Below are 13,494 nucleotides of genomic sequence, written 5' to 3' on the forward strand. Positions count from 1 at the left end.
CGATTGAAGGCTGTTAAAGGATCTAGTAAAGAATCATTGGTCATGGACTTTAGAAAATGACGAAAAGATATTATATCTTAAATATAAAGATATTATTAATATATTCAACAAAAAATATCCTGCATCGCTTATAGGAAGCAGTAGTCAGTAGTTAAATTTTAAAAAAAATACTGTCCACACTTGGACATCAGTCAATTATACATATAGGCGAAAATTATAACAAGATTTTCTTGTGGTCAAACATTGGATGTATGTACTTACTTAAACTACATTATCCTAACAACTAGTCAATTCACTCAAAGGAGCACGTCAAGATAAAATTGATTAACATCTTACATTCTAATACATCTACTACGCCTCGAAGTTACTGAACCCACGCTCGCCACACTCTGCACTGAATTTGGAGGTATTTTTCGAACAACTCCAGTTTTGGTTCTGACGACAGGAATAACTCTTCTCACTTGTGCAGGAATTATTAGATCCGTCTGTACAATCGTTCTCGGCTCATCCACAGCTTCCCCCTAGAAAACTTTCTTCTATTATCCGCATTGCACGTTGCTTATGATGCTGCATATCGCATAAACCGCAAACTACAACGTGTAACGCATAACGGATAACGCATAACGCATAACGCATAACGCATAACGCATAACGCATAACGCATAACGCATAACGCGTAACGCGTAACGCATAACGCGTAACGCATAACGCATAACGCATAACGCATAACGCATAACGCATAACGCATAACGCATAACGCATAACGCATAACGCATAACGCATAACGCATAACGCATAACGCATAACGCATAACGCATAACGCATAACGCATAACGCATAACGCATAACGCATAACGCATAACGCATAACGCATAACGCATAACGCATAACGCATAACGCATAACGCATAACGCATAACGCATATCGCATAACGCATAACGCATAACGCATAACGCATAACGCATAACGCATAACGCATAACGCATAACGCATAACGCATAACGCATAACGCATAACGCATAACGCATAACGCATAACGCATAACGCATTACGCATAACGCATAACGCATAAGGCATAACGCATAACGCATAACGCATAACGCATAACGCATAACGCATAACGCATAGCGCATAACGCATAACGCATAACGCATAACGCATAACGCATAACGCCTAACGCCTAACGCATAACGCATAACGCATAACGCATAACGCATAACGCATAACGCATAACGCATAACGCATAACGCATAACGCATAACGCATAACGCATAACGCATAACGCATAACGCATATCGCATAACGCATAACGCTTAACGCATAACGCATAACGCATAACGCATAACGCATAACGCATAACGCATAACGCATAACGCATAACGCATAACGCTTAACGCATAACGCATAACGCATAACGCATAACGCATAACGCATAACGCATAACGCATAACGCATAACTCATAACGCATAACGCATAACGCATAACGCATAACGCATAACGCATAACGCATAACGCATAACGCATAACGCATAACGCATAACGCATAACGCATAACGGATAACGCATAACGCATAACGCATAACGCATAACGCATAACGCATAACGCATAACGCATAACGCATAACGCATAACGCATAACGCATAACGCATAACGCATAACGCATAACGCATAACGCATAACGCATAACGCATAACGCATAACGCATAACGCATAACGCATAACGCATAACGCATAACGCATAACGCATAACGCATAACGCATAACGCATAACGCATAACGCATAACGCATAACGCATAACGCATAACGCATAACGCATAACGCATAACGCATAACGCATAACGCATAGCCCATAACGCATAACGCATAACGCATAACGCATAACGCATAACGCATAACGCATAACGCATAACGCATAACGCATAACGCATAACGCATAACGCATAACGCCTAACGCCTAACGCCTAACGCCTAACGCCTAACGCCTAACGCATAACGCATAACGCATAACGCATAACGCATAACGCATAACGCATAACGCCTAACGCATAACGCATAACGCATAACGCATAACGCATAACGCATAACGCATAACGCATAACGCATAACGCAAAACGCATAACGCTTAACGAATAACGCATAACGCATAACGCATAACGCATAACGCATAACGCATAACGCATAACGCATAACGCATAACGCATAACGCATAACGCATAACGCATAACGCATAACGCATAACGCATAACGCATAACGCATATCGCATAACGCATAACGCTTAACGCATAACGCATAACGCATAACGCATAACGCATAACGCATAACGCATAACGCATAACGCATAACGCATAACGCATAACGCATAACGCATAACGCATAACGCATAACGCATAACGCATAACTCATAACGCATAACGCATAACGCATAACGCATAACGCATAACGCATAACGCATAACGCATAACGCATAACGCATAACGCATAACGCATAACGCATAACGGATAACGCATAACGCATAACGCATAACGCATAACGCATAACGCATAACGCATAACGCATAACGCATAACGCATAACGCATAACGCATAACGCATAACGCATAACGCATAACGCATAACGCATAACGCATAACGCATAACGCATAACGCATAACGCATAACGCATAACGCATAACGCATAACGCATAACGCATAACGCATAACGCATAACGCATAACGCATAACGCATAACGCATAACGCATAACGCATAACGCATAACGCATAACGCATAACGCATAACGCATAACGCATAGCCCATAACGCATAACGCATAACGCATAACGCATAACGCATAACGCATAACGCATAACGCATAACGCATAACGCATAACGCATAACGCATAACGCATAACGCATAACGCCTAACGCCTAACGCCTAACGCCTAACGCCTAACGCCTAACGCATAACGCATAACGCATAACGCATAACGCATAACGCATAACGCATAACGCCTAACGCATAACGCATAACGCATAACGCATAACGCATAACGCATAACGCATAACGCATAACGCATAACGCAAAACGCATAACGCTTAACGAATAACGCATAACGCATAACGCATAACGCATAACGCATAACGCATAACGCATAACGCATAACGCATAACGCATAACGCATAACGCATAACGCATAACGCATAACGCATAACGCATAACGCATAACGCATAACGCATATCGCATAACGCATAACGCTTAACGCATAACGCATAACGCATAACGCATAACGCATAACGCATAACGCATAACGCATAACGCATAACGCATAACGCTTAACGCATAACGCATAACGCATAACGCATAACGCATAACGCATAACGCATAACGCATAACGCATAACTCATAACGCATAACGCATAACGCATAACGCATAACGCATAACGCATAACGCATAACGCATAACGCATAACGCATAACGCATAACGCATAACGGATAACGCATAACGCATAACGCATAACGCATAACGCATAACGCATAACGCATAACGCATAACGCATAACGCATAACGCATAACGCATAACGCATAACGCATAACGCATAACGCATAACGCATAACGCATAACGCATAACGCATAACGCATAACGCATAACGCATAACGCATAACGCATAACGCATAACGCATAACGCATAACGCATAACGCATAACGCATAACGCATAACGCATAACGCATAACGCATAACGCATAACGCATAACGCATAACGCATAACGCATAACGCATAACGCATAACGCATAACGCATAGCCCATAACGCATAACGCACAACGCACAACGCATAACGCACAACGCACAACGCACAACGCACAACGCACAACGCACAACGCATAACGCATAACGCATAACGCACAACGCATAACGCATAACGCATAACGCATAACGCATAACGCATAACGCATAACGCATAACGCATAACGCATAACGCATAACGCATAACGCATAACGCATAACGCATAACGCATAACGCATAACGCATAACGCATAACGCATAACGCATAACGCATAACGCATAACGCATAACGCATAACGCATAACGCATAACGCATAACGCATAACGCATAACGCATAACGCATAACGCATAACGCATAACGCATAACGCATAACGCATAACGCATAACGCATAACGCATAACGCATAACGCATAACGCATAACGCCTAACGCCTAACGCCTAACGCCTAACGCCTAACGCCTAACGCATAACGCATAACGCATAACGCATAACGCATAACGCATAACGCATAACGCCTAACGCATAACGCATAACGCATAAAGCATAACGCATAACGCATAACGCATAACGCATAACGCATAACGCAAAACGCATAACGCTTAACGAATAACGCATAACGCATAACGCATAACGCATAACGCATAACGCATAACGCATAACGCATAACGCAAAACGCATAACGCTTAACGAATAACGCATAACGCATAACTCATAACGCATAACGCATAACGCATAACGCATAACGCATAACGCATAACGCATAACGCATAACGCATAACGCATAACGCATAACGCATAACGCATAACGCATAACGCATAACGCATAACGCATAACGCATAACGCATAACGCATAACGAATAACGCATAACGCATAACTCATAACGCATAACGCATAACGCATAACGCATAACGCATAACGCATAACGCATAACGCATAACGCATAACGCATAACGCATAACGCATAACGCATAACGCATAACGCATAACGCATAACGCATAACGCATAACGCATAACGCATAACTCATAACGCATAACGCATAACGCATAACGCACAACGCACAACGCATAACGCACAACGCACAACGCACAACGCACAACGCACAACGCACAACGCATAACGCACAACGCATAACGCACAACGCATAACGCATAACGCATAACGCATAACGCATAACGCATAACGCATAACGCATAACGCATAACGCATAACGCATAACGCATAACGCATAACGCATAACGCATAACGCATAACGCATAACGCATAACGCATAACGCATAACGCATAACGCATAACGCATAACGCATAACGCATAACGCATAACGCATAACGCATAACGCATAACGCATAACGCAAAACGCATAACGCTTAACGAATAACGCATAACGCATAACGCATAACGCATAACGCATAACGCATAACGCATAACGCATAACGCATAACGCATAACGCATAACGCATAACGCATAACGCATAACGCATAACGCATAACGCATAACGCATAACGCATAACGCATAACGCATAACGCATAACGCATAACGCATAACGCATAACGCATAACGCATAACGCATAACGCATAACGCATAACGCCTAACGCCTAACGCCTAACGCATAACGCATAACGCATAACGCATAACGCATAACGCCTAACGCCTAACGCCTAACGCCTAACGCCTAACGCATAACGCATAACGCATAACGCATAACGCATAACGCATAACGCATAACGCATAACGCCTAACGCATAACGCATAACGCATAACGCATAACGCATAACGCATAACGCATAACGCATAACGCATAACGCATAACGCATAACGCATAACGCCTAACGCCTAACGCCTAACGCCTAACGCCTAACGCATAACGCATAACGCATAACGCATAACGCATAACGCATAACGCATAACGCCTAACGCATAACGCATAACGCATAACGCATAACGCATAACGCATAACGCATAACGCATAACGCATAACGCATAACGCATAACGCAAAACGCATAACGCTTAACGAATAACGCATAACGCATAACTCATAACGCATAACGCATAACGCATAACGCATAACGCATAACGCATAACGCATAACGCATAACGCATTACGCATAACGCATAACGCATAACGCATAACGCATAACGCATAGCGCATAACGCATAACGCATAACGCATAACGCATAACGCATAACGCCTAACGCCTAACGCATAACGCATAACGCATAACGCATAACGCATAACGCATAACGCATAACGCATAACGCATAACGCATAACGCATAACGCATAACGCATAACGCATAACGCATAACGCATATCGCATAACGCATAACGCTTAACGCATAACGCATAACGCATAACGCATAACGCATAACGCATAACGCATAACGCATAACGCATAACGCTTAACGCATAACGCATAACGCATAACGCATAACGCATAACGCATAACGCATAACGCATAACGCATAACTCATAACGCATAACGCATAACGCATAACGCATAACGCATAACGCATAACGCATAACGCATAACGCATAACGCATAACGCATAACGCATAACGGATAACGCATAACGCATAACGCATAACGCATAACGCATAACGCATAACGCATAACGCATAACGCATAACGCATAACGCATAACGCATAACGCATAACGCATAACGCATAACGCATAACGCATAACGCATAACGCATAACGCATAACGCATAACGCATAACGCATAACGCATAACGCATAACGCATAACGCATAACGCATAACGCATAACGCATAACGCATAACGCATAACGCATAACGCATAACGCATAACGCATAACGCATAACGCATAACGCATAACGCATAACGCATAACGCATAACGCATAGCCCATAACGCATAACGCATAACGCATAACGCATAACGCATAACGCATAACGCATAACGCATAACGCATAACGCATAACGCATAACGCATAACGCATAACGCCTAACGCCTAACGCCTAACGCCTAACGCCTAACGCCTAACGCATAACGCATAACGCATAACGCATAACGCATAACGCATAACGCATAACGCCTAACGCATAACGCATAACGCATAACGCATAACGCATAACGCATAACGCATAACGCATAACGCATAACGCAAAACGCATAACGCTTAACGAATAACGCATAACGCATAACGCATAACGCATAACGCATAACGCATAACGCATAACGCATAACGCATAACGCATAACGCATAACGCATAACGCATAACGCATAACGCATAACGCATAACGCATATCGCATAACGCATAACGCTTAACGCATAACGCATAACGCATAACGCATAACGCATAACGCATAACGCATAACGCATAACGCATAACGCATAACGCATAACGCATAACGCATAACGCATAACGCATAACGCATAACTCATAACGCATAACGCATAACGCATAACGCATAACGCATAACGCATAACGCATAACGCATAACGCATAACGCATAACGCATAACGCATAACGCATAACGGATAACGCATAACGCATAACGCATAACGCATAACGCATAACGCATAACGCATAACGCATAACGCATAACGCATAACGCATAACGCATAACGCATAACGCATAACGCATAACGCATAACGCATAACGCATAACGCATAACGCATAACGCATAACGCATAACGCATAACGCATAACGCATAACGCATAACGCATAACGCATAACGCATAACGCATAACGCATAACGCATAACGCATAACGCATAACGCATAACGCATAACGCATAACGCATAACGCATAACGCATAACGCATAACGCATAGCCCATAACGCATAACGCATAACGCATAACGCATAACGCATAACGCATAACGCATAACGCATAACGCATAACGCATAACGCATAACGCATAACGCATAACGCCTAACGCCTAACGCCTAACGCCTAACGCCTAACGCCTAACGCATAACGCATAACGCATAACGCATAACGCATAACGCATAACGCATAACGCCTAACGCATAACGCATAACGCATAACGCATAACGCATAACGCATAACGCATAACGCATAACGCATAACGCAAAACGCATAACGCTTAACGAATAACGCATAACGCATAACGCATAACGCATAACGCATAACGCATAACGCATAACGCATAACGCATAACGCATAACGCATAACGCATAACGCATAACGCATAACGCATAACGCATAACGCATAACGCATAACGCATATCGCATAACGCATAACGCTTAACGCATAACGCATAACGCATAACGCATAACGCATAACGCATAACGCATAACGCATAACGCATAACGCATAACGCTTAACGCATAACGCATAACGCATAACGCATAACGCATAACGCATAACGCATAACGCATAACGCATAACTCATAACGCATAACGCATAACGCATAACGCATAACGCATAACGCATAACGCATAACGCATAACGCATAACGCATAACGCATAACGCATAACGGATAACGCATAACGCATAACGCATAACGCATAACGCATAACGCATAACGCATAACGCATAACGCATAACGCATAACGCATAACGCATAACGCATAACGCATAACGCATAACGCATAACGCATAACGCATAACGCATAACGCATAACGCATAACGCATAACGCATAACGCATAACGCATAACGCATAACGCATAACGCATAACGCATAACGCATAACGCATAACGCATAACGCATAACGCATAACGCATAACGCATAACGCATAACGCATAACGCATAACGCATAGCCCATAACGCATAACGCACAACGCACAACGCATAACGCACAACGCACAACGCACAACGCACAACGCACAACGCACAACGCATAACGCATAACGCATAACGCACAACGCATAACGCATAACGCATAACGCATAACGCATAACGCATAACGCATAACGCATAACGCATAACGCATAACGCATAACGCATAACGCATAACGCATAACGCATAACGCATAACGCATAACGCATAACGCATAACGCATAACGCATAACGCATAACGCATAACGCATAACGCATAACGCATAACGCATAACGCATAACGCATAACGCATAACGCATAACGCATAACGCATAACGCATAACGCATAACGCATAACGCATAACGCATAACGCATAACGCATAACGCATAACGCATAACGCCTAACGCCTAACGCCTAACGCCTAACGCCTAACGCCTAACGCATAACGCATAACGCATAACGCATAACGCATAACGCATAACGCATAACGCCTAACGCATAACGCATAACGCATAACGCATAACGCATAACGCATAACGCATAACGCATAACGCATAACGCAAAACGCATAACGCTTAACGAATAACGCATAACGCATAACGCATAACGCATAACGCATAACGCATAACGCATAACGCATAACGCAAAACGCATAACGCTTAACGAATAACGCATAACGCATAACTCATAACGCATAACGCATAACGCATAACGCATAACGCATAACGCATAACGCATAACGCATAACGCATAACGCATAACGCATAACGCATAACGCATAACGCATAACGCATAACGCATAACGCATAACGCATAACGCATAACGAATAACGCATAACGCATAACTCATAACGCATAACGCATAACGCATAACGCATAACGCATAACGCATAACGCATAACGCATAACGCATAACGCATAACGCATAACGCATAACGCATAACGCATAACGCATAACGCATAACGCATAACGCATAACGCATAACGCATAACTCATAACGCATAACGCATAACGCATAACGCACAACGCACAACGCATAACGCACAACGCACAACGCACAACGCACAACGCACAACGCACAACGCATAACGCACAACGCATAACGCACAACGCATAACGCATAACGCATAACGCATAACGCATAACGCATAACGCATAACGCATAACGCATAACGCATAACGCATAACGCATAACGCATAACGCATAACGCATAACGCATAACGCATAACGCATAACGCATAACGCATAACGCATAACGCATAACGCATAACGCATAACGCATAACGCATAACGCATAACGCATAACGCATAACGCATAACGCATAACGCAAAACGCATAACGCTTAACGAATAACGCATAACGCATAACGCATAACGCATAACGCATAACGCATAACGCATAACGCATAACGCATAACGCATAACGCATAACGCATAACGCATAACGCATAACGCATAACGCATAACGCATAACGCATAACGCATAACGCATAACGCATAACGCATAACGCATAACGCATAACGCATAACGCATAACGCATAACGCATAACGCATAACGCATAACGCATAACGCCTAACGCCTAACGCCTAACGCATAACGCATAACGCATAACGCATAACGCATAACGCCTAACGCCTAACGCCTAACGCCTAACGCCTAACGCATAACGCATAACGCATAACGCATAACGCATAACGCATAACGCATAACGCATAACGCCTAACGCATAACGCATAACGCATAACGCATAACGCATAACGCATAACGCATAACGCATAACGCATAACGCATAACGCATAACGCATAACGCATAACGCCTAACGCCTAACGCCTAACGCCTAACGCCTAACGCATAACGCATAACGCATAACGCATAACGCATAACGCATAACGCATAACGCCCAACGCATAACGCATAACGCATAACGCATAACGCATAACGCATAACGCATAACGCATAACGCATAACGCATAACGCATAACGCAAAACGCATAACGCTTAACGAATAACGCATAACGCATAACTCATAACGCATAACGCATAACGCATAACGCATAACGCATAACGCATAACGCATAACGCATAACGCATAACGCATAACGCATAACGCATAACGCATAACGCATAACGCATAACGCATAACGCATAACGCATAACGAATAACGCATAACGCATAACTCATAACGCATAACGCATAACGCATAACGCATAACGCATAACGCATAACGCATAACGCATAACGCATAACGCATAACGCATAACGCATAACGCATAACGCATAACGCATAACGCATAACGCATAACGCATAACGCATAACGCATAACGCATAACTCATAACGCATAACGCATAACGCATAACGCATAACGCATAACGCATAACGCATAACGCATAACGCATAACGCATAACGCATAACGCATAACGCATAACGCATAACGCATAACGCATAACGCATAACGCATAACGCATAACGCATAACGCATAACGCATAACGCATAACGCATAACGCATAACGCATAACGCATAACGCATAACGCATAACGCATAACGCATAACGCATAACGCATAACGCATAACGCATAACGCATAACGCCTAACGCCTAACGCCTAACGCCTAACGCCTAACGCATAACGCATAACGCATAACGCATAACGCATAACGCATAACGCATAACGCATAACGCATAACGCATAACGCATATCGTATAACGCATAACGCTTAACGCATAACGCATAACGCATAACGCATAACGCATAACGCATAACGCATAACGCATAACGCATAACGCATAACGCATAACGCATAACGCATAACGCATAACGCATAACGCATAACGCATAACGCATAACGCATAACGCATAACGCATAACGCATAACGCATAACGCATAACGCATAACGCATAACGCATAACGCATAACGCCTAACGCCTAACGCATAACGCATAACGCATAACGCATAACGCATAACGCATAACGCATAACGCATAACGCATAACGCATAACGCATAACGCATAACGCATAACGCATAACGCATAACGCATAACGCATAACGCATAACGCATAACGCATAACGCATAACGCATAACGCATAACGCATATCGCATAACGCTTAACGCATAACGCATAACGCATAACGCATAACGGATAACGCTTGACGCATAACGCATAACGCATAACGCATAACGCATAACGCATAACGCATAACGCATAACGCATAACGCATAACGCATAACGCATAACGCATAACGCATAACGCATAACGCATAACGCATAACGCATAACGCATAACGCATAACGCATAACGCATAACGCATAACGCATAACGCATAACGCATAACGCATAACGCATAACGCATAACGCATAACGCATAACGCATAACGCATAACGCATAACGCATAACGCATAACGCATAACGCATAACGCATAACGCATAACGCATAACGCATAACGCATAACGCATAACGCATAACGCATAACGCATAACGCATAACGCATAACGCATAACGCATAACGCATAACGCATAACGCATAACGCATAACGCATAACGCATAACGCATAACGCATAGCCCATAACGCATAACGCACAACGCACAACGCATAAACCATAACGCATAACGCACAACGCATAACGCATAACGCATAACGCATAACGCATAACGCATAACGCATAACGCATAACGCATAACGCATAACGCATAACGCATAACGCATAACGCATAACGCATAACGCATAACGCATAACGCATAACGCATAACGCATAACGCATAACGCATAACGCATAACGCATAACGCATAACGCATAACGCATAACGCATAACGCATAACGCATAACGCATAACGCATAACGCATAACGCATAACGCATAACGCATAACGCATAACGCATAACGCATAACGCATAACGCATAACGCATAACGCATAACGCATAACGCATAACGCATAACGCATAACGCATAACGCATAACGCATAACGCATAACGCATAGCCCATAACGCATAACGCACAACGCACAACGCATAAACCATAACGCATAACGCACAACGCACAACGCACAACGCACAACGCACAACGCATAACGCATAACGCATAACGCATAACGCATAACGCATAACGCATAACGCATAACGCATAACGCATAACGCATAACGCATAACGCATAACGCATAACGCATAACGCATAACGCATAACGCATAACGCATAACGCATAACGCATAACGCATAACGCATAACGCATAACGCATAACGCATAACGCATAACGCATAACGCATAACGCATAACGCATAACGCATAACGCATAACGCATAACGCATAACGCATAACGCATAACGCATAACTCATAACGCATAACGCATAACGCATAACGCATATCGCATAACGCATAACGCTTAACGCATAACGCATAACGCATAACGCATAACGGATAACGCTTGACGCATAACGCATAACGCATAACGCATAACGCATAACGCATAACGCATAACGCATAACGCATAACGCATAACGCATAACGCATAACGCATAACGCATAACGCATAACGCATAACGCATAACGCATAACGCATAACGCATAACGCATAACGCATAACGCATAACGCATAACGCATAACGCATAACGCATAACGCATAACGCATAACGCATAACGCATAACGCATAACGCATAACGCATAACGCATAACGCATAACGCATAACGCATAACGCATAACGCATAACGCATAACGCATAACGCATAACGCATAACGCATAACGCATAACGCATAACGCATAACGCATAACGCATAACGCATAACGCATAACGCATAACGCATAACGCATAACGCATAACGCATAACGCATAACGCATAACGCATAACGCATAACGCCTAACGCATAACGCATAACGCATAACGCATAACGCATAACGCATAACGCATAACGCATAACGCATAACGCATAACGCA

Source organism: Lasioglossum baleicum, unplaced genomic scaffold, assembly GCF_051020765.1.
Source record: "Lasioglossum baleicum unplaced genomic scaffold, iyLasBale1 scaffold0023, whole genome shotgun sequence".
Lineage (NCBI taxonomy): Eukaryota > Metazoa > Arthropoda > Insecta > Hymenoptera > Halictidae > Lasioglossum > Lasioglossum baleicum.